Here is a 24,343-nt window from a genome sequence, read left to right on the forward strand (position 1 = left end):
GGCTAGCTCATCACCTAAGTCATCAGTTCTTCCCTGGGCATTTGAAGTTCTGGGCTAAATTAAGACGGTTTTATAAGTTACAGCTGAAAATTATTAAAAATGTTAGTTATGATGTTCAAATGGAGTTTGGAATGGATCAATGCAAGCCAATACAACACTGATTAGGAGATAGGCAGTGCGCTGTTTTATGAGCGTGGTATCATTTACCACTATGCTTAAGTGAGCTGTCCACAGAGAGCCAAATATTGGAGCGCAAAGACATCTGTACATAAATGTTGGAAGAAAATATTGAAAAGCTTTTCTCAATGCTGGTGGCTGAACCTACTACACTAAATGGCATGCATCTACTTTTTTTAAAAAATGAAATTAATTACATATATCTGTAAAATAATTGACTGGACTCATTTTGGTAAGATTTTGCCATTGAGGCATTGCTTAATCCTCAATCCAATTTCATATAATGTCAGAGTTAAAGATAAAACAGGATAAAATGGTGATTTACAACTGAGATTACTTAACTACAAAAATAATTTGGAGAATGAGTACACATAAACTTGTATAAGAAAAGAAATGTAATCAGTATAGTACTTAAATCAACAATGAACAACAGTTATAATTCTTGTTAATAATTAGTCTGCTTCCAGATTATACAAGTATAGAATTACTCCTATAATTTATTTGATGAAATTAGTATAAATTAGACAAAAAAGACTCTTTACCATGATTTAAGAAAAATAATTTAAAAAATCTGTAACTACACATATAGAAATGTCCATGAATATTGCTTAGATTATATAAAATATCCATAAGTGATTCTAAGGTAAATACAGGCAAGATAGTCCAAAGACTTTCTAGGCCTCTGCTTTTCTAGGTTTAGCTATTGGACTCCTCTCAACGTCCACCAGTACAGGGGCATGGCTGGGAGAGGAGCCTGTGAGGGATACCTGCATCAAGAGTTGTGCAGAGCCCAGAGAAGGTCAAATGATCATGTCACAGAAGGGTCTTAAAGCTGGAGAGAGGAGAGCAAAAGCAATGGGTAATTTTCAGTGCCAAGGCAGACAAGAGGAATTTAAGGGCTAAGGATGATGCAAACAGTAATAATGACGACAGAGTCAGTACTTTTAAACTAAAGGCTGTAACAAAACTGGTGCTAGACAGTAAAAACAGGCCTAATAATGCAGCTAGCCCTATTCATCAGCAGTTTGCCCTTGAATATACACTAACACAAGGAAGAAACAGAATCTCATGGAGATCACTAAAGCAGCTCTCCACCAGGCAACCCCTCCCTACTTTCCTTGCTTCATTTTCAACATGACACTTTGGGTTCCTCCTTTGATTTATCAGATCATTTATGGTTCCTGGTAAGGGTGGCTGTGTCATGACTCTTGAAGCCTGCTCATGCTGCCTTCCCTGCCTTTCTTGTTTGACTGGTAAACAGTCTTACTTTCTATGAACCACCTCTAAGTACTTTCCAAAGCCTCCTGCACACACATCCTCCCTCCCTCCACAACTGCAGAACCCGCTACTCTCCTCTGTCCCCTCATGGGTCTCAGAGCACCTGTAACAACAGGACATCTCCTCTTCTGTTATGTGGGACGTGACATGAAATGGTGGATTCTTTACCTCTGGGTCCCTGTGGTCAGTGAAGTGCTTGGTACAAAGTACATCACTGTCCATCAGGAAAGATTAGTCTACCCAGGCCTGGACAGGACAAATGTCCAGGCTAAGAGGATACTGGGGCTTCACCCCTTTAATTCTATTGAAAGAGCTGGACTTTTTTATGTGGCCCCTGACTCCTGGAGGTCTGCATGATCACCAGGTTCGAGTCTGCCTACAGATCTTTATGTATGGGCTCCCAGGTGGCTAGCCTTGCTTTTTATTCCAATGTTCTAATATGACTGCCTCCAGAACTCTCCAACCTCCCAGGTCACCTTGCAATGCAGGCCAGATACTGTTTCATCAGACTCCTACCTGACCTAGGAGGCTGGCTGAAAGCTGATTCTGGGAATCACTCTTTCTGTCTCTGCTATTGGCTTTTCATATCCTCCTACTCTCCTCAAAGTAGATGTTGAAAACCATCTGGACAAGAACTAAGTTAGCTGTGCCTCTTGACCTTTCTAATTTTGCTTGTGGACTTCTCCCTGTTAATAGCTTGCGTTGGCCTCTGCCTCCTCCTTATAGAATGAGTTTTCGCCTCCCTGGGTGACCCACGACAGCCTCTGTGAACACTTAGTTATCCTGACAGGTGCTTCAGACTTCTATTACTGCTTTTACCTCACATGTATGACCCAGAAGTGCCTGCCATCATATACCTAGACACGTGTAATAATAGGAGTGTGGAAGCATAACAATTTAGCCATAGTTTTATGTAGTGATTCAATGCAAAGGCAACTGACTAAACACATAAATAATGGCCTGAATGATCACATGTTTGGAATATTGAGTTCCACAATCAAAGGAATGCATAAATTGTACATCCTTAGTGCCATTATTGAAACCTGTGGCTTCAAAATCTAAGAAATCATGATGATTTGAAGAAGTCAATGCTCCATAGCAGAATTAAAAAAAAACATAACGTGACGTATTTTCATTACTTTCACATGCTACTTCTCTTTGATGTGAAGTAATGATGTGGGGACAATTTCTAAGATTCTGAAGTCACGTAAAGCTAGCTAAACCAAATGGAGCCACTGAACATGAGTCTTCCCCTTCTCATATAGACAAAGGGTAATTTGAAAGAAAAAAATGAATTGAGGAAAACATCAAACTAAGTTTCAAAGAGTTTGTCAGTGAATATACAAACACACATATACACACACACACACACGAGAAAAGCCATTGTATGAGAAGTCAGAAACTTGAGTTTTTATCCTGATTCTACTTTTTTACTTCGTATTCTTACATTTGAATAGGAAGGAGAAAAGGTAGGAAGGAATTAAAAATGATTGAACTCTTATGCACCATTAGGCAATTTCCTGGATGCTTCCTCACTTTATTAATAAAAGAACATTACTTTTTATATAAAAATATTATAACAGGGGAAGTAGGGATAATAGGTAACTTCATTGGAAAGAATGAATAAATGTTGAGTTGGGATGGGTATATAATTCACTGACTGTGCAGCTCAATATTGAAAATTTTCTCTCCTCTTATGATCTCAGCAGTCTGTGTGGCATTTCCATTGCTTTAGTTTTGCAGGTTGCGTATGAAGGCCCAACAATATGCAGCTAGTGAGGACAGGAATAGGACTAGGGTCCGGGTCTACACAACTCTGAAGCCCGGCTCACTTCCCTTCTCCTTGCTGCCTCTGCCAGCCATCTGCATGCTGACAGATCTCTACTCTGATCTGGTCTAGATTTCTTCCACTGAAAGTGAAAGGGCATCTGTGGCTCTCTCAACACTGTCTGTGATAATGATAAAATTAAAATATGTCTATGTAACCATGGTCAATGAGGACGAGGTTGAAAGAGAAGTAGCAAGAGTTTGCAGGTGCCAAAAGTTTTCCTTGGAAGATTCTGGGGCTGCAACTATCCTGGCCCAAAACCCTCTTTGGAAGAGACATTTGCCTCTTTGGAAGAGAAATGTGATTCTCATCACATTTGTGGTGGGTTATATATGGGCTCTCATAGTTGACAAATGTGAACAGGAATTTTCAGAGTGGCCAGCTGCTGTAGGTGTGGGTACCCATAATAGATTCCTATAAGGGTTTACAGCTCAGTATATATGCTACAGCCCAGTATAGGCCTTTGAAAATATGTAGCATGAAAGTGTGGAAATAGAGCTCCTCCCACTGCACACACTATTGCCAAGCCCTCCAAGCTGGTGATTACATGCTGTATCACTAACACATTAGAAGTTAAGGGTGCAGATGCAGTAGCTCATGTAAGTGTATGCTGCTGTTTCTAGTTTTGTCACACACCTACCTATTCAGGGGCTTATTTTTGTTTTTTAAAATGATATTGATGAATAGTCTTTATTTAATAAAAGCAATGTTCTCAGCTTGTTTGATTCTTTTAAAAGCTTCAAAGAGTGAAACCAGGGTGGCGAAGTTCAAATGTAGGAATACAGAAGTAGAAAAAGTAGGATAGCAGTTTTACAAATTTTTAAAGCCTCTATGTATAAATTACATTATATTTGGGTGTTCATATATGAATATGTATGTGTATGTACATACATATAGCTTATAAAGACACCATGGCAGAGTGGGAGAAGTCATGCCTAAGGCATCAAAAAACTTAGGTAATAGTATTCAGCTCTGAGACTTTGAACCAGGCACTTGATCTCTGAGTCTCAGTCTGCAGATCTGAAAAAGGCTGTCATGAGCACAAAATGGGAAAATGAAGGGGCCCTCTCTTTGGAAAACATACATCTTCCTGCAAAAGTAAGTGGTGTGATGGCTAGAGGGTGTATCATCTGCAATTCCCCATAGTGATTTTCCTGAGGTCATGATTTCCAGATTCTTTAGGCTGAACTGCACATAGCTAATGCAGGTATGTCACCTGTGATCAGGCGTGACCTCAGATAAAGCACAGGTTATATGGTTTGGCTGTGCCCCCACTCAAATCTCAACTTGAATTGTATCTCCCAGAATTCCCATGTGTCGTGGGAGGGACCCAGGGGGAGGTAACTGAATCATGCGGCCAGTCTTTTCTGTGATATTCTTGTGATAGTGAAGAAGTGTCATGAGATCTGATGGTTAATCAGGGGTTTCTGCTTTTGCTTCCTCCTCATTTTCTTTTGCCGCTGCCATGTAAGAAGTGCCTTTTGCCTCCGGCCATGATTCTGAAGCTTCCCGAGCCATGTGGAACTGTAAGCCCAATTAAACATCTTTTTGTTTCCAGTTTCAGGTACATCTTTATCAGCAGCATGAAAACAGACTAATACAGTAAATTGGTACCAGTAGAGTGGGGCATTGTTGAAAAGATACCTGAAGATGTGGAAACTGACTTTGGAACTGCATAATATGCAGAGGCTGGAACAGTTTGGAAGGCTCAGAAGAAGACAAGAAAAGGTGGGAAAGTTTGGAACTTCCTAAAGACTTGTTGAATGGCTTTGCCCAAAATGCTGATATGGATAATAAGATCCAGGCTGAGGTGGTCTCCGGTGGAGATGAGGAACTTGTTGGGAACTAGAGCAAAGGTAACTCTTGTTACATTTTAGCAAAGTGACTGAGTGGCATTTTGCCTCTTGTTGAATGGCTTTGCCCAAAATGCTGATATGGATAATAAGATCCAGGCTGAGGTGGTCTCCGGTGGAGATGAGGAACTTGTTGGGAACTAGAGCAAAGGTAACTCTTGTTACATTTTAGCAAAGTGACTGAGTGGCATTTTGCCTCCATCCTAGAGATCTGTGGAACTTTGAACTTGAGAAAGATGATTTAGGGTATCTGGCGGAAGAAGTTTCTAAGCAGCAAAGCATTCAATAGGTGACTTGGGTGCTGTTAAAGGCATGCAGTTTTAAAAGGGAAACAGCATCAAAGTTCAGAACATGTACAGCCCCACTATGCTATAGAAAAGAAAAACCCATTTTCTGGGGAGAAATTCAAGCTGGTTGCTGAAATTTGCTTAAGTAGCAAGGAGCCGAATGTTAATCCCCAAGACCAAGGGGAAAATGTCTCCAGGGCATATCAGAGGTCTTCATGGTAGCCCCTCCCATCATAGGCCTGGAGGCACAGGAAGAAGAAGTGGTTTCGTGGGCCGGGCCCAGGGCCCCTGTGCTAGGGACTTGGTGCCCTATGTCCCAGTCACTCCAGCCTGGCTGCAAGGGGCCAATGTAGAGCTTGGGCTGTGGCTTCAGAAGGTGGAAGCCCCAAGCCTTGGCAGCTTCTATGTGGTGTTGAGCCTGTGGGTGCACAGAAGTCAAGAACTGAGGTTTAGGAACCTCCACCTAGATTTCAGAAGATGTAGGGAAACGCCTGGATGTGTAGGCAAAAGTTTGCTGCAGGGGCGGGGCCCTTATGGAGAACCTTGGCTAGGGCAATGCAGAAGGGAAATGTGGGGTGAGAGCCTCCACACAGAGTCCCACACAAAGTCCCTACTGGGGCACTGCCTAGTGGAGCTGTGAGAAGAGGGCCACCATCCTCCAGACCCCAGAATGGTAGATCCACTGACAGCTTGCACGGTGTGCCTGGAAAAGCAGCAGACACTGAACGCTAGCCTGTGAAAGCAGCTGGGAGGGAGGCTGTACTCTGCACACCCACAGGGGCAGAGCTGCCCAAGACCATGGGAGCCCACCTCTTGCATCAGCATGGCCTGGATATGAGACCTGGAGTCAAAGGAGATCATTTTGGAGCTTTAAAATTTGACAGCCCCACTGAATTTTGGACTTGCATGGGTCCTTAACTCCTTTGTTTTGGCCAATTTCTCCCATTTGGAACAGCTGTATTTACCTAATACCTGTACCCTCATTACAGGAAGTAACTAGCTTGCTTTTAGTTTTACAGGCTCATAGGTGGAAGGGACTTGCCTTGTCTCAGATGAGACTTTGAACTGTGGACTTTTGGGTTAATGCTGAAATGAATGAAGACTTTGGGGGACTGTTGGGAAGGCATGATTGGTTTTGAAATGTGAGGACATGAGATTTGGGAGGAGTTAAGGGTGGAATGATATGGTTTGGCTGTGCTCACATCCAAATCTCAACTTGAATTGTATCTCCCAGAATTCCCATGTGTTGTGGGAGGGACCAAGTGGGAGGTAATTGAAATACAGGGGCTGGTCTTTCCCATGCTATTCTTGTGACAGTGAATAAGTCTCACGAGAACTGATGGGTTTATCAGGGGTTTCTGCTTTTGTTTGCTCCTTATGCTCTCTTGTTGCTGCCATGTAAGAAGTGCCTTTTGCCTCCTGCCATGATTCTGAGGCCTCCCCAGCCATGTGGAACTGTAAGTCCAATTAAACCTCTTTTTGTTCCCAGTTTCTGGTATGTCTTTATCAGCAGCGTGAAAATGGACTAATACAACAGGTCTATATACAGCACTCTACTCTCCATTATAAACAGCTTCCAAATTCCTTCCTTATATCTTAATTTATAAGCAATTAAGTTGATCCTTGCTTTATAAAAGTTCACTTTAAACATAAAAGTAGGTAACGTGAAAATTTTTGCAACAAATCAAGAATTCTGGCCATACTTCATGAACTTCAAAATCTGGCAAGATCAGGCTCTTGGGAGAAATCATTTGCAGTCATTTTTGATAGCATTTTAAATAGGAGATTTTAAAGATGGCAGACAGGAGGCAGGACTAGCTTGCAGATCCCACTTGGGGAGACAGCAGCTTGTGGAGACTCATATCATGAACTTTTCCTCCAAGAACTACCACAGGCACATACCAGGAAGGCCGAGAGAATCCATAGACCTTTTGAAGAAACTGGATCACTGCTACAGACTCCCTGAGACATGAAAAACTGATGACAGCTGATGTGCTCTCGAAAGTGCCACCTCCTGGCTGGAGACCAACCAACACAAAACCAGTGCAATAAACAGAAACATAACCAAGGAATCACAGAGTCTGCTTCACTCTCCAGCTACCTCCACTGGAGCAGGTGCTGGAATCCATAGCTGAAAGACCTGAAGATGTATCACATCACAGGACTATTTGCAGATATTCTCCAGTACCAGCTTGGAGCCCGGTAGGTCTGCTGGGTGACTAGACCCAGAAAAGCAAAAATGATTACTACTGTTTGGCTTTCAGGAAGCCCCATTCTTAGGGGAAACAGGAGAACACCACATCAAGGGAGCACCCCATGGGGCAAAAGAATCTCACAGCAGCCCTTGAATCCCAAATCTCTCCTTTGACATAGCCTACTCAAATGAGAAAGAACCAGAAAAACTATTCTGGTAATATGACAAAACAAGGTTCTTTAACACCTCCAAAAGATCATAACAGCTCACCAGTAATAAATCCAAACCAAGATAAAATCTCTGAATTGCCAGAAAAAATATTCAGATTAATTATTAAGCTAATCAAGGATGCACCAGAGAAAGGTAAACTCCGACTTAAAGAAATAAAAAACATGATAGAAGATATGAATGGAAAATTGTTCAGTGAAATAGATAGCATAAATGAAAAACAATCACAACTGAAAAATCAAGGACACACTTAGAGAAATGCAAAATCCACTGGAAAGTCTCAGTAATAGAATCAAACAAGCACAAGAAAGAATTTCAGAGCTTGAGGACAAGGCTTTTGAATCAACCCAATCCATCAAAGGAAAAGAAAAAAATAATTAAAAAAATGAACAAAGCTTCCAAGAAGTTTGGAACTATGTTAAACATCCAAACCTGAAAGTAATTGGGGTTCCTGGGGAAGAAGAGAAATCTAAAAGTTTGGAAAACATATTTGAGGGAATAATCGAGGAAAACTTCCCTAGCCTTGCTAGATATCTAGACATCCATTTACAAGAAGCTCAAAGAACACCTGGGAAATTCATCACAAAAAGATAATTGCCTAGGCACATAGTCGTCAGGTTATCTAGAGTCAAGACCAAGCAAAGAATCCTAAGAGCTGTGAGGCAAAAGCATCAGATAACCTATAAATGAAAACCTATCAGATTAACAGCAGATTTCTCAGCCAAACTCTTTTTTTTTTTTAAAAAAAAAACACTGATTTACTTTTTATTCAGAGCTTATGAGATGTTAGATGACGAGTCAGTTATCTCCTGAATGAGTTCAACCTTCACAAAGGACAATTCTTTTGGTATAAATTATTGTTTCTTAAAATTTTCCAATAGAACATTTTCAAAATAAACTTCACTAATTTACATTAAGTAAAGCAAAAGTAACATAGACAGTCAATTATCTACCTGTGTATACACCACTACTCACACATATTAATATTAATACAAACATTTGCATTGTGCCTCTTCAGAATCACACATAAAGAAAAACAAAAGCAAAGACAAAGAGTTTAAAATATAAGGGCAGATAAGCAGATAATTACATTACAAAGACAATATTATTAGCAAATTCGTAATATCAGGTTTGAAAAGGATCTATGTTTCTTTTTCTATAGTAGCGTATTAGTTTGTTCTCACACTGCTGTGAGGAAATACCCGACTGGATAATTTTTAAAGGAAAGTGATTTAGTTGACTCACAGTTCTGCAGGGCTGAAGAGACCTCAGGAAACTTACAATCATGGCAGAAAGCAAACGAGAAGCAGGCACCTTCTTTACAGGGTGGCAGGACAAAGTGAGTACAAGCAGGGGAAATACACATGCTTATAAAACCATCAGATCTCATGAGACTCACTCACTATCATGAGAACAGCATGGGTGAAACTATTCCCATGATCAAATTACATCCACCTGGTACCACCCTTGACACATGGGGATTATGGAGGCTACAATTTGAGGCGGGATTTGGGTGGGGAAACAAAGCCAAACCATACCAAGTAGTGTTTTAATTTGTGTTGTCAGACTTAAACAGCTGCCAGTAATGTGTCCTGCTTTAATCAATCACTCATGACCTTATAAAAATGACCTACACTTTTATTAAGTCACTAAGCCTGTACCAAACCTACGTATTCACAGACTCTACCAATACTTTTACCAATTGACACCTATAATCAAAGTAAAGTTTTGAAACTGCTATCTAGGATAGTTTTATCTTTTCTATGTTTTTGAAATTAAATTATTAATCTCAGCCAAACTCTTATAAGCTAGAAGGGATGGATAAATTTCTGGAAATATACAACCCTCTTAGAGGTCCAATTTGTAGCCTCCTTAAACAAAACAATTCTACGTTTTTGAAATTAAATTATTAATCTCAGCCAAACTCTTATAAGCTAGAGGAGATGGATAAATTTCTGGAAATATACAACCCTCTTAGAGGTCCAATTTGTAGCCTCCTTAAACAAAGCAATTATCAGTCAAAAATTTTGTATCCAGCAAAACTAAGCTTCATAAATGAAGGAAAGATACAGTCTTTCCCAGGCAAATGAATGCTGAGAATTTGCCACTACCAAGCCAGCACTACAAGAACTGCTAAAAGGAGCTCTAAATCCTGAAACAAATCCTTGAAATACACCAAAAATAGAACCTACTTACATAATAAATCTCACAGGACCTATATAACAATAACACAATGAATAAAGTATTCAGGCAACAAATAGCACAATGAATAGAATAGCACCTCACATCTCAATACCAACATTGAATGTAAATGACCTAAATGCTCCACTTAAAATATACAGGGAGAAAGGATTAGAATTTACCAAGCAAGTTTCTGCTGTCTTCAGGAAACTCAACTAACACATAAGGACTCACATAAACTTAAGGTAAAGGGGTGGAAAAAGATTTTACATCCAACTGGACACTAAAAGTGAGCAGGAGTAGCTATTCTTTTTTTTTTTTTTTTTTTTTTTTTTGAGACGGAGTCTCGCTCTGTCACCCAGGCTGGAGTGCAGTGGCCGGATCTCAGCTCACTGCAAGCTCCGCCTCCCGGGTTCACGCCATTCTCCGGCCTCAGCCTCCCGAGTAGCTGGGACTACAGGCGCCCGCCACCTCGCCCGGCTAGTTTATTTTTGTATTTCTTAATAGAGACGGGATTTCACCGTGTTAGCCAGGATGGTCTCGATCTCCCGACCTTGTGATCCGCCCGTCTCGGCCTCCCAAAGTGCTGGGATTACAGGCTTGAGCCACCGCGCCCGGCCGGAGTAGCTATTCTTATATCAGACAAAACAAACTTTAAAGCAAATGCAGTTAAAAAAGAAGAAGAGGAACATTATCTAATGATAAAAGAACTAGTCCAACAGGAAAATATCAATTCTAACTATATATATAATCTATAACATATGTATTCTAACTATATATATTATATATAACATATATATTCTAACTATATATATATAAAATACATATGTATATATAATGATAAAAGGACTCTAGTCCAACAGGAAAGTATCACAATCCTAAATATATATGCACCTAACACTGGAGCCCCCAAATTTATAAAACACCTAACACTGGAGCTCCCAAATTTCTAAAACAATTGCTACTAGACCTAATAAATGAGATAGACAGCAACACAATAATAATGGGAGACTTTAATACTCCACTGACAACACTAGATAGGTCATTAAGACAGAAAAAAAAGAAAGAAACAATGGACTTAAACTCTATCCTATGACAAATGGACCTAACAGATATTTACAGAACATTCTACCCAACAACTACAGAATATACATTTTGTTCATCAGTACATGGAACATCCTCTAAGACAGATCATATTATAGGCCACAAAACAAGTCTCAGTAAATTTAAGAAAACTGAAAATTATATCAAGTACTCGCTCAGATCACCATGCATCACAGTTGAATTTGGAAATCAACTCCAAAAGGAACCCTCAAAACCATACAAATACAGGGAAAGTAAATAACCTGCTCCTGAATGACTGTTGGGTCAACAATGAAATCAAGATGGAAATTTAAAAATTCTTTGACTGAATGACAATAGTGACACAACCTAGCAAAACCTCTGGGATACAGCAAAAGTGGGGCTAAGAGGAAAGTTCATAGCATTTAAATGCTTACATCAAAAAGTCTGATGGATCTCAAATAGGCAATCTAAGGTAACAACTCAAGGAACTGGAGAAATGAGAATAATCTGAACCCAAACCCAGCAGAAGAAAAGAAATAACAAAGATAGAGCAGAACTAAATGAAATTGAAACAACAACAATAACAAAACAATACAAAAACTAAATGAAACAAAAAGCTGGTTATTTGACAAAATAAATAAAATGGATAGATCATTAGCGAGATTAGCCAAGAAAAAAGATCCAAATAAACTCAATTGCAAATGAAACAGGAGACATTACAATGGATACCACAGAAATACAAAAGATTATTCAAGGTTACTATGGACACTTTTATGTGGATAATCTAGAAAACCTAGAGGAGATGGATAAATTTCTGGAAATATACAACCCTCTTAGATTAAACCAGGAAAATATAAAACCTCTGAACAGACCAATAACAAGCAGTGAGACTGAAATGGTTAAAAAAAAATTGCCAACAAAAAAGTCCAGAACCACATGGATTCATAGCTGAATTCTATCAGACATTCAAAGAAGAGTTAGTACCAATCCTATTGACACTATTCCAAAAGATGGAGACACAGTAAATTCTCCCTAAATCATTCTATGAATTCAGTATCACCCCACCCAACACCAAAACCAGGGAAGAACATAGCAAATAAATAAAACTACAGACCAATATCCCTGACGACATAGATGCAAAAATCCTCAACAAAATACTAGTGAACGAGATCCAACAGCATATCAAAAAGATAATTTACCATGATGAAGTAGGCTTCATACCAGGGATGCAGGGATGGTTTAACATGTGTAAGTCAATAAATGTGATAAACTACATAAACAGAATTAAAAATGAAAATTACATGATCATCTCAATAGACACAGAAAAAGCATTTGACAAAATCCAGCATCACTTTATGATTAAAACCCTCAGAAAAATCAGCATAGAAGGGACGTACCTGAGGTAATAAAAGCCATCTATGATACATAGCCAACATTATACTGAACAAGGAAAAGTTGAAAGCATTCTCCCTGAGAACTGGAACAAGACAAGTATGCCCACTTTCACCACTTCTATTCAACATAGTAGTGGAAGACCTAGCCAGAGCAATCAGACAAGAGAAAGAAATAAAGTGCATCCCAATTGGTAAAAAGGAAGTCAAACTGTGCCTATTTGCTGATGATACAATCCTATACCTAGAAAACCCTACAGACTCATCCGAAAAGCTCCTAGAATTGATAAATAAATCCAGCAAGGTTTTAGGATACAAACCTAATGTACACAAATCAGTAGCTCTGCTATATACCAACAGTGACCAAGCTGAGAATCAAATAAAGAACTCAACCCATTTCAGAATAGCTGCAAAGAAAACTACAAAGCACTGTTGAAAGAAATCATAGATGATACAAACAAATGGAAACACATCTCATGTTCATAAATGGGTATAATCAATATTGGAAAAATGACTATATTGCCAAATGCATTCTACAAATTCAGTACAATTCCCATTAAAATACCAATACCATTCTTCACAGAACTAGAGAAAACAATCCTAGAATTTATATGAAACCAAAAAAGAGCCCATGTAGCCAAAGCAAGACTAAGCAAAAAGAACAAATCTGGAGGCATCACATTACCCAACTTCAAACTATACTATAAAGCCATGATCACCAAAATAGCATGGTGCTGGTATAAAAATAGTCACATAGACCAATGAAACAGAATATAGAACCCAGAAATAAAGCCAAATACTTACAGCCAGTTGATCTCTGTGACAAAGCAAAACAAACAAACAGAATAAAAACAAAAACAAAAAACCATACAGTGGAGAAAGGACATCCTATTCAACAAATGGTACTGGGATAATCGGTAAGCCACATGTAGAAGAATGAAATTGGATCCTCATCTCTCACCTTATAGAAAAACCAACTTAATGTGGATCAAATATTTAAATCTAAGACCTGAAACCATAAATATTTGTGATGGTTAATACTGAGGGTGAGTGTCAACTTGATTGGCTGGAGGGATACAAAGTATTAATCCTGGGTATGTCTGTGTGGGTGTTGCCAAAAGAGATTAACATTTGAATCACCAGGTTGGGGAAGGCAGATCCACCCTTAATCTGGTGGGTACAATCTAGTCAGCTTCCAGTGAATATAAATCAGGCAGAAAAATGTGAAAAGGAGAGATGGGCCTAGCCTCCCAGCCTACCTCTTTCTCCCATGCTGGATGCTTCCTGCCCTCAAACATAGGACTCCAAGTTCTTCAGTTTTGGGACTCAAACTGGCTCTCCTTGCTCCTCAGCTTACAGACAAGGACCTTGTGATCATGTAAGTTAATACTTAATAAACTCCCCTTTAGTACTATTAGTTCTGTCCCTCTAAAAGAACCCAGACTAATACAATAACCTAGAAGATAACATTGGAAAAACCCTTCTAGATTTTGGCTTAAGCAAAGACTTCTTGACCAAGAAGTCAAAAGTAAATGCAGCAAAAACAAGGATAAATAGATAGGACTTAATTAAACTAAAAAGCTTCTTCACAGCAAAAAAAAATAATCAGCAGAATGGAAGAAAATCTTCACAACGTATACCTCTGACAAAGGACTAATATCCAGAATCTACAAGGAATTAAAACAAATCAGCAAGAAAAAAAAATCTCATCAAAAAGTGGGTTAAGGACATGAATAGACAACTCTCTAAAGAAGATAGAGAAATGGCCGACAAGCATATGAAAAAATGCTCAACATCACTAATTATCAGGGAAATGCAAATCAAAACCACAATGTGATATCAACTCACTCCTGCAAGAATGGCCATAATAAAAAAATAATAAAAATAAATAGATGTTGGTATGGATGTGGTGAAAAGGGAACACTTTTACACTGTTGGTGGGAATGTAAATGAGTACAACCACTATGGAAAACAGTGTGGAGACTCTATAAAGAACTAAAAGTAGATGTACTGTTTGATTCAGCATCCTACTACTGGCTATTTACCCAGAGGAAAAGTCATGATATGAAAAAGATACGTGCACATGAATATTTACAGTAGCACAATTCACAACTGCAAAAATATAGAACCAGCCCAAATGCCCATCAATCAAGAAGTGGATAAAGAAAATGTGTTTGTGTATATATATATACACACACATATATATACACACCATGGAATACTGCTCAACTATTAAAAGGAACAAATAACGCCATTCGTAGCAACCTGGATGGAATTGGAGACTGTTGTTCTAAGTGAAATAACTCAGGATTGGAAAACCAAACATCATGTGTTCTCACTAACATGTGAGAGCTAAGCTTTGAAAAGGCAAAGAAATAAGAAAGATACATTGAACTTTGGGGACTTGGGGGAAAAGGGTTGCGGGGGTGAGGGATAAAGGATGGTACACTGCTCAAGTGATAGGTACACCAAAATCTCAGTAGAGAATTTATTATGTAACCAAAGTCACCTGTTCCCCAAAAATCTATTGAAATAAAAAATAAATTAAAAAATAAAATAAAATAAAATGAGATATTTTGATATAGACACAGATGTATGCTTCTTGTGTTTCAAGATTTTGGATTGATTTTAGAGCCACACATTCCTGGATTCAAAGCCTGGCTCCAATATATTCCATCAAAAGTGTAAGGAAGACAGAGAGAAGACTTTAATAGCCTAATGACCGAGGATGAAATTGAAAGAAAAATTATTTTAGGAACCCCTGCCAAAAGATGCCTTGTCTACACAATTGTAGGACTAGCTTTTTATCAAATCATTGAGAGAATTCCCTTCTATTAAGTTGTACAATATAACAAAAAAGCTTCTCAATTAAATTTATAAGTTGCACTAAAAACGAAACCAAAATTTCTCAAAGCAAAGAAGGGAAACTACAGATCAATCTTACTTATAAGTGTAAAAATTTTAAATCAAATGTTAGCAAAACAAAGTCCACCTTGTACAGAAAGAAGAGTCACAAGATCTTGTCAGGTTTTTTTTCCCCAGGAATGCAAAGATCGCTTATTATGAGAAATAGTTGTCAATCTAACAATCATATAAATAGACTTCTCATTCTGACTTAAGCTATGACTAAATATGGGACAGAAGGGCACTTCCCTAATATAATAAAGAATACACATGTGAAATAAATTTCTATGATATGTAATGCAGAAACATTAGAAGCTCTTCCTCACCATCCACAAAAATTGCTCTCATCAAGGTTACCAGACACCATGATCCATTTGGCTAAGTGTCACAGTCAAAGTCCTTCCCATAATTGAGCCATCAAAAGCATTTGACAAGGCTGATCATTCTCTCCTCAACCTATTTTCCTTTTTGGCTTCGAAGACAACACACTTTCTTGGCTTACACCTACTACACTGGTCACTCCTTCCCAGTCCCTTTGCTAGTTCCTCCTCTTCTATCCAACTTTTTCACATGAGAGGGCTCCAGGGCTCAGTCACTGGTCCTCTTCTCTGTCTATACTTACTCTGTGGCTCATATCAAAAGGTCTCATGCCTTTAAATACTATGTATATGATGATGATTTCAAAATTAAAACTCTAATCTAGACAAGACTCTCAAACTCCAGACCTACTGATACACCTGACTACTTGACATTTTTTTCTTTTGGCTTGGGTGTCAAATAAACATTTCAATTTTAACCTGACTAACACTGAATTTTCCCCCAATGCATACTCCAGAATCTATACAACCTCACATACTCCAAAACTTATAGTAGACAGTTTCCCTGTCTAAGTTGATGGCAACTTCATTTTTCAAGTTGCTTAGGCCAGAAACCTTGGAAGCATCCCCATCTCCTATTTTTCCCATACAGCCGACATGTAGAAAATCAATCCAGTTAGGGTCATTCAGAATATATGAACAATCTGACACCATCTCTATTCTTCCTGCTGTACCTTGATCTCTTATCTGAATTACTGTAATAGCCTCCTAACCATTCTGCTTGTGTCAATCCTCGCCCCCATGCCATCAAAGTCTATTTTTCTCATAGCAGAAACACCAATACTTTGCAAGTATAATTAGATCCATGTCCTGTAATTACTCTACAGAATAAAAGCCAATGTCCTTGCAATGGCTTACAGAGTTGCACAAGATCTCTCTGCTCCTTTACTCTGTGCTCCTTATTCACTCTGTTTTAGCCCCACACTGGCCTCTGGCTGTTACTTAAAGACACCAAGTATGCTCTGCTTTGAAGTTTGCTCTAGCTGTTTCATTCACTTGGAATGCTTCTTCCCAGGAGTTCCTTCATTTTCTGCAAAATTTACTCATATTATCTTCTTGATGACTCTCATTCTGACCACCTCATGTGATACTGCAACCTGCCCCTGCCTCTGATCTTTCTCTTCCTGTTTGCTTTACATTTTCCTTCTTTCTATATCCTTTATCACCTTAGAAAATTATCTATCTACCTATTGTCAATCACCTTCTTACCTATCTTTTCATCTTTATCCATCCATTCATCCGTCATCCATCCATCATCTCCCCAATTAAAATGTCAACAATTTGAGAGCAAAGATCTTTGCCTGGTTTGTTCATTGATGCATCCCAAGTGCTTAGAACAGGGCTTAGCACAAGAGGAGATACTCCATAAGTATTTGCTGAATGAATTCTTAATTAAGTTTGAAAAAATGCAAAGATGTCAGATATTAATAATACTCAGCATGCTTATTAAATAAGAAAAACATTTCTTGAAGGGATGCCAATTTTCTTCAAGTGGTTCCGCAGATTTACCAGAATTCCAGTTGAAATATCAATGGGATTTGGGTGGGGGATTTTGTAAAATGATTCTAAAATTTATATTGAAAAGTACATGCATGAAAATATCAAAACATTTTTGAAAAAGAATTTGTTGTAAACCACAATAGTACTTAAACTAGAGAGCTACTGGAACTAATAAAATAACCAATAAAGCGAATTGAGAGCCTAAGTATCTTTAAGAATTTAGTTTTTGATAAAAGTGACTTTTCAAATCAGCAGTGGAAGGAGGAATTATTCAGCAAAGATTGGTGAGTTAACCTGGCTAATTTTTTTGGGAAAACACCAGATACTTAATTCTAAAATAAAATTTGGATGGGTTGAAAAATTTAAACAAAAGTTTAAACTACTAAATTAGTTGGAGAAAACATAAGTCCTAGATTATTCATTTTTGGGTAGAGAAATCCTTTCTAAGCATCATTTTATGAGAGAAAGCAATATACCAAAAGATTGGTACATTTTGCCACATAAAAATGAAATCATTAGTACAAAACTGAAAGGTGGATAAATTAGGAAAGTTACTGCTTTACATAATTAAGGATATTATACAGCATTCTATAGGATTTATAAGCAGTTCTTACAAATTAACAGAAAAGGGGGGCGGAGCAAGATGGCCGAATAGGAGCAGCTCCAGTCTCCAACTCCCAGCGCCAGCGACACAGAAGACCGGTGATTTCTGCATTTTCAACTGAGCCTCTGCTGCTGATACCCAGGCAAACAGGGTCTGGAGTGGACCTCAAGCAATCTCCAACAGACCTACAGCTGAGGGTCCTGACTGTTAGAAGGAAAACTATCAAACAGGAAGGACACCTACACCAAAACCCCATCAGTACATCACCATCATCAAAGACCAGAGGCAGATAAAACCACAAAGATGGGGAAAAAGCAGGGCAGAAAAGCTGGAAATTCAAAAAATAAGAGCACATCTCCCCCGGCAAAGGAGCGCAGCTCATCGCCAGCAACGGATCAAAGCTGGACGGAGAATGACTTTGACGAGATGAGAGAAGAAGGCTTCAGTCCATCAAATTTCTCAGAGCTAAAGGAGGAATTACGTACCCAGCGCAAAGAAACTAAAAATCTTGAAAAAAAAGTGGAAGAATTGATGGCTAGAGTAATTAATGCAGAGAAGGTCCTAAACGAAATGAAAGAGATGAAAACCATGACACGAGAAATACGTGACAAATGCACAAGCTTCAGTAACCGACTCGATCAACTGGAAGAAAGAGTATCAGCGATTGAGGATCAAATGAATGAAATGAAGCGAGAAGAGAAACCAAAAGAAAAAAGAAGAAAAAGAAATGAACAAAGCCTGCAAGAAGTATGGGATTATGTAAAAAGACCAAATCTACGTCTGATTGGGGTGCCTGAAAGTGAAGGGGAAAATGGAACCAAGTTGGAAAACACTCTTCAGGATATCATCCAGGAGAACTTCCCCAACCTAGTAGGGCAGGCCAACATTCAAATCCAGGAAATACAGAGAACGCCACAAAGATACTCCTCGAGAAGAGCAACTCCAAGACACATAATTGCCAGATTCACCAAAGTTGAAATGAAGGAAAAAATCTTAAGGGCAGCCAGAGAGAAAGGTCGGGTTACCCACAAAGGGAAGCCCATCAGACTAACAGCAGATCTCTCGGCAGAAACTCTCCAAGCCAGAAGAGAGTGGGGGCCAATATTCAACATTCTTAAAGAAAAGAATTTTCAACCCAGAATTTCATATCCAGCCAAACTAAGTTTCATAAGTGAAGGAGAAATAAAATCCTTTACAGATAAGCAAATGCTTAGAGATTTTGTCACCACCAGGCCTGCCTTACAAGAGACCCTGAAGGAAGCACTAAACATGGAAAGGAACAACCGGTACCAGCCATTGCAAAAACATGCCAAAATGTAAAGACCATCGAGGCTAGGAAGAAACTGCATCAACTAACGAGCAAAATAACCAGTTAATATCATAATGGCAGGATCAAGTTCACACATAACAATATTAACCTTAAATGTAAATGGACTAAATGCTCCAATTAAAAGACACAGACTGGCAAACTGGATAAAGAGTCAAGACCCATCAGTCTGCTGTATTCAGGAGACCCATCTCACACGCAGAGACATACATAGGCTCAAAATAAAGGGATGCAGGAAGATTTACCAAGCAAATGGAGAACAAAAAAAAGCAGGGGTTGCAATACTAGTCTCTGATAAAACAGACTTTAAACCATCAAAGATCAAAAGAGACAAAGAAGGCCATTACATAATGGTAAAGGGATCAATTCAACAGGAAGAGCTAACTATCCTAAATATATATGCACCCAATAAAGGAGCACCCAGATTCATAAAGCAAGTCCTTAGAGACTTACAAAGAGACTTAGACTCCCATACAATAATAATGGGAGACTTCAACACTCCACTGTCAACATTAGACAGATCAACGAGAGAGAAGGTTAACAAGGATATCCAGGAATTGAACTCATCTCTGCAGCAAGCAGACCTAATAGACATCTATAGAACTCTTCACCCCAAATCAACAGAATATACATTCTTCTCAGCACCACATAGCACTTATTCCAAAATTGACCACATAATTGGAAGGAAAGCACTCCTCAGCAAATGTACAAGAACAGAAATTATAACAAACTGTCTCTTAGACCACAGTGCAATCAAACTAGAACTCAGGACTAAGAAACTCAATCAAAACCGCTCAACTACATGGAAACTGAACAACCTGCTCCTGAATGACTACTGGGTACATAACGAAATGAAGGCAGAAATAAAGATGTTCTTTGAAACCAATGAGAACAAAGATACAACATACCAGAATCTCTGGGACACATTTAAAGCAGTGTGTAGAGGGAAATTTATAGCACTAAATGCCCACAAGAGAAAGCAGGAAAGATCTAAAATTGACACTCTAACATCGCAATTAAAAGAACTAGAGAAGCAAGAGCAAACACATTCGAAAGCTAGCAGAAGGCAAGAAATAACTAAGATCAGAGCAGAACTGAAGGAGAAAGAGACACAAAAAACCCTCCAAAAAATCAATGAATCCAGGAGTTGGTTTTGTGAAAAGATCAACAAAATTGACAGACCGCTAGCAAGACTAATAAAGAAGAAAAGAGAGAAGAATCAAATAGACGCAATAAAAAATGATAAAGGGGATATCACCACCGACCCCACAGAAATACAAACTACCATCAGAGAATACTATAAACACCTCTATGCAAATAAACTGGAAAATCTAGAAGAAATGGATAATTTCCTGGACACTTACACTCTTCCAAGACTAAACCAGGAAGAAGTTGAATCCCTGAATAGACCAATAGCAGGCTCTGAAATTGAGGCAACAATTAATAGCCTACCAACCAAAAAAAGTCCAGGACCAGATGGATTCACAGCTGAATTCTACCAGAGGTACAAGGAGGAGTTGGTACCATTCCTTCTGAAACTATTCCAATCAATAGAAAAAGAGGGAATCCTCCCTAACTCATTTTATGAGGCCAACATCATCCTGATACCAAAGCCTGGCAGAGACACAACAAAAAAAGAGAATTGTAGACCAATATCCCTGATGAACATCGATGCAAAAATCCTCAATAAAATACTGGCAAACCGGATTCAGCAACACATCAAAAAGCTTATCCACCATGATCAAGTGGGCTTCATCCCTGGGATGCAAGGCTGGTTCAACATTCACAAATCAATAAACATAATCCAGCATATAAACAAAACCAAAGACAAGAACCACATGATTATCTCAATTGATGCAGAAAAGGCTTTTGACAAAATTCAACAGCCCTTCATGCTAAAAACGCTCAATAAATTCGGTATTGATGGAACGTACCTCAAAATAATAAGAGCTATTTATGACAAACCCACAGCCAATATCATACTGAATGGGCAAAAACTGGAAAAATTCCCTTTGAAAACTGGCACAAGACAGGGATGCCCTCTCTCACCACTCCTATTCAACATAGTGTTGGAAGTTCTGGCTAGGGCAATCAGGCAAGAGAAAGAAATCAAGGGTATTCAGCTAGGAAAAGAAGAAGTCAAATTGTCCCTGTTTGCAGATGACATGATTGTATATTTAGAAAACCCCATTGTCTCAGCCCCAAATCTCCTTAAGCTGATAAGCAACTTCAGCAAAGTCTCAGGATACAAAATTAATGTGCAAAAATCACAAGCATTCTTATACACCAGTAACAGACAAACAGAGAGCCAAATCAGGAATGAACTTCCATTCACAATTGCTTCAAAGAGAATCAAATACCTAGGAATCCAACTTACAAAGGATGTAAAGGACCTCTTCAAGGAGAACTACAAACCACTGCTCAGTGAAATAAAAGAGGACACAAACAAATGGAAGAACATACCATGCTCATGGATAGGAAGAATCAATATCGTGGAAATGGCCATACTGCCCAAGGTAATTTATAGATTCAATGCCATCCCCATCAAGCTACCAATGAGTTTCTTCACAGAACTGGAAAAAACTGCTTTAAAGTTCATATGGAACCAAAAAAGAGCCCGCATTGCCAAGACAATCCTACGTCAAAAGAACAAAGCTGGAGGCATCACGCTACCTGACTTCAAACTATACTACAAGGCTACAGTAACCAAAACAGCATGGTACTGGTACCAAAACAGAGATATAGACCAATGGAACAGAACAGAGTCCTCAGAAATAATACCACACATCTACAGCCATCTGATCTTTGACAAACCTGAGAGAAACAAGAAATGGGGAAATGATTCCCTATTTAATAAATGGTGCTGGGAAAATTGGCTAGCCGTAAGTAGAAAGCTGAAACTGGATCCTTTCCTTACTCCTTATACGAAAATTAATTCAAGATGGACTAGAGACTTAAATGTTAGACCTAATACCATAAAAATCCTAGAGGAAAACCTAGGTAGTATCATTCAGGACATAGGCATGGGCAAAGACTTCATGTCTAAAACACCAAAAGCAACGGCAGCAAAAGCCAAAATTGACAAATGGGATCTCATTAAACTAAAGAGCTTCTGCACAGCAAAAGAAACTACCATCAGAGTGAACAGGCAACGTACAGAATGGGAGAAAATTTTTGCAATCTACTCATCTGACAAAGGGCTAATATCCAGAACCTACAAAGAACTCAAACAAATTTACAAGAAAAAAACAACCCACCCCATCAAAAAGTGGGCAAAGGATATGAACAGACATTTCTCAAAAGAAGACATTCACACAGCCAACAGACACATGAAAAAATGCTCATCATCACTGGCCATCAGAGAAATGCAAATCAAAACCACAATGAGATACCATCTCACACCAGTTAGAATGGCGATCATTAAAAAGTCAGGAAACAACAGGTGCTGGAGAGGCTGTGGAGAAATAGGAACACTTTTACACTGTTGGTGGGATTGTAAACTAGTTCAACCATTATGGAAAACAGTATGGCGATTCCTCAAGGATCTAGAACTAGATGTACCATATGACCCAGCCATCCCATTACTGGGGATATACCCAAAGGATTATAAATTATGCTGCTATAAAGACACATGCACATGTATGTTTATTGCAGCACTATTCACAATAGCAAAGACTTGGAATCAACCCAAATGTCCATCAGTGACAGATTGGATTAAGAAAATGTGGCACATATACACCATGGAATACTATGCAGCCATAAAAAAGGATGAGTTTGAGTCCTTTGTAGGGACTTGGATGCAGCTGGAATCCATCATTCTTAGCAAACTATCACAAGAACAGAAAACCAAACACCGCATGTTCTCACTCCTAGGTGGGAACTGAACAATGAGATCACTCGGACTCAGGAAGGGGAACATCACACACCGGGGCCTATCATGGGGAGGGGGGAGGGGGGAGGGATTGCACTGGGAGTTATACCTGATGTAAATGACGAGTTGATGGGTGCAGCACAGCAACATGGCACAAGTATACATATGTAACAAACCTGCACGTTATGCACATGTACCCTACAACTTAAAGTATAATAATAATAAATAAATTATAAAAAAAAATAAATAAATAAATTAAAAAAAAAAACCAGAAAAGGATAAATAAGCCAAAAATATATTGTTCGAGGACATAAACTGACAACTTAAAAAAGAAATAAAATGGAAAGTTAAGCATCTAATAAATCACATACTTAATTAGTAATCAAATAACTAGAAATGAGAATAGCAAGCTATCTGTTTTTTTCCCCATCAAATTTGCAAGATTGAAAAAAACCCTAAACGTTAGCATCATTGATGGGATGCAGGCTAATGGTCACTCTCACACGCTGTGCTGGAATAGGAAAATGGTACCACAGTTGTCAGATTAATTTGGGGACATGCATCAAAAGCTTTAAACATGGGCATTATTTTTTGATGCAGCAATTTTAATATTAGAACCGGGTCTTACACATTAATTAAGCATATCTGCAAATATCTTACTACAAAGATGCTTACTTCAGCTTGGCATATACTAAAAAATGAAAAACAAAAAAAATCACAAAATAGGTTATTAGTTAATGAAAATGTGGTACATCCATAAACAAAATATTTCGGCCACTGAGATAATTTTTAACTAATGTTTTAATTAACGTTCACAACATAATGTTAAAGTGTCAAAATTAGGGTAAAAACAAAAATATTTAGAAAACTCATTCAAAATATGCATATACATACATGTAAAAAAGTCTAGCAGGGCACACACCAAGATGTTAATAATATGGCTATCTGAATTGTGGAATTATAATTCCTTTTGTTTTTGTTTTTGCTTACTTGTATTTCCTCGTTTTCCATAATGAGCATATTTTCTTATATTAAGAAATAAAACACTACACATTTTCAAAAGGAAATACTATTTTTGAAGAATTGGCTATTCAGGTTTTTTTGTGGTTTCACACGAATTTTAGAATTGTGTTTTATACATCTATGAGAAAGACATTTGAAAATTTTGATAGGATTGCATTGAATCTGTAAATCGCTTTGGGTAGTATGGACTTTTAACCATATTAGTTGGCTTTCATTATAGACTTCAAAGCACGTTTTTTAATCCACATTTTCTGG

General features: G+C 38.4%; 1 protein-coding gene and 1 long non-coding RNA gene across 2 annotated transcripts in view; one reads left to right on the forward strand and one right to left on the reverse strand.

Annotated features, from left to right (window-relative positions):
• LOC105470902 (uncharacterized) overlaps positions 1 to 5,006 on the forward strand; it is an 88,877-nt gene extending 83,871 nt beyond the window's left edge. The window contains exon 4 of the long non-coding RNA XR_980851.3: positions 4,842 to 5,006. This is a non-coding gene — a long non-coding RNA (uncharacterized lncRNA). The remainder of the gene's footprint in view (positions 1 to 4,841) is intronic.
• The window catches only part of LOC105470901 (SH3 and cysteine rich domain), a 175,296-nt gene that overhangs the window by 70,134 nt on the left and 80,819 nt on the right, over positions 1 to 24,343 (reverse strand). The window lies entirely within an intron of this gene.

Source organism: Macaca nemestrina, chromosome 2 (assembly GCF_043159975.1).
Source record: "Macaca nemestrina isolate mMacNem1 chromosome 2, mMacNem.hap1, whole genome shotgun sequence".
Taxonomy (NCBI): Eukaryota; Metazoa; Chordata; class Mammalia; order Primates; family Cercopithecidae; genus Macaca; species Macaca nemestrina.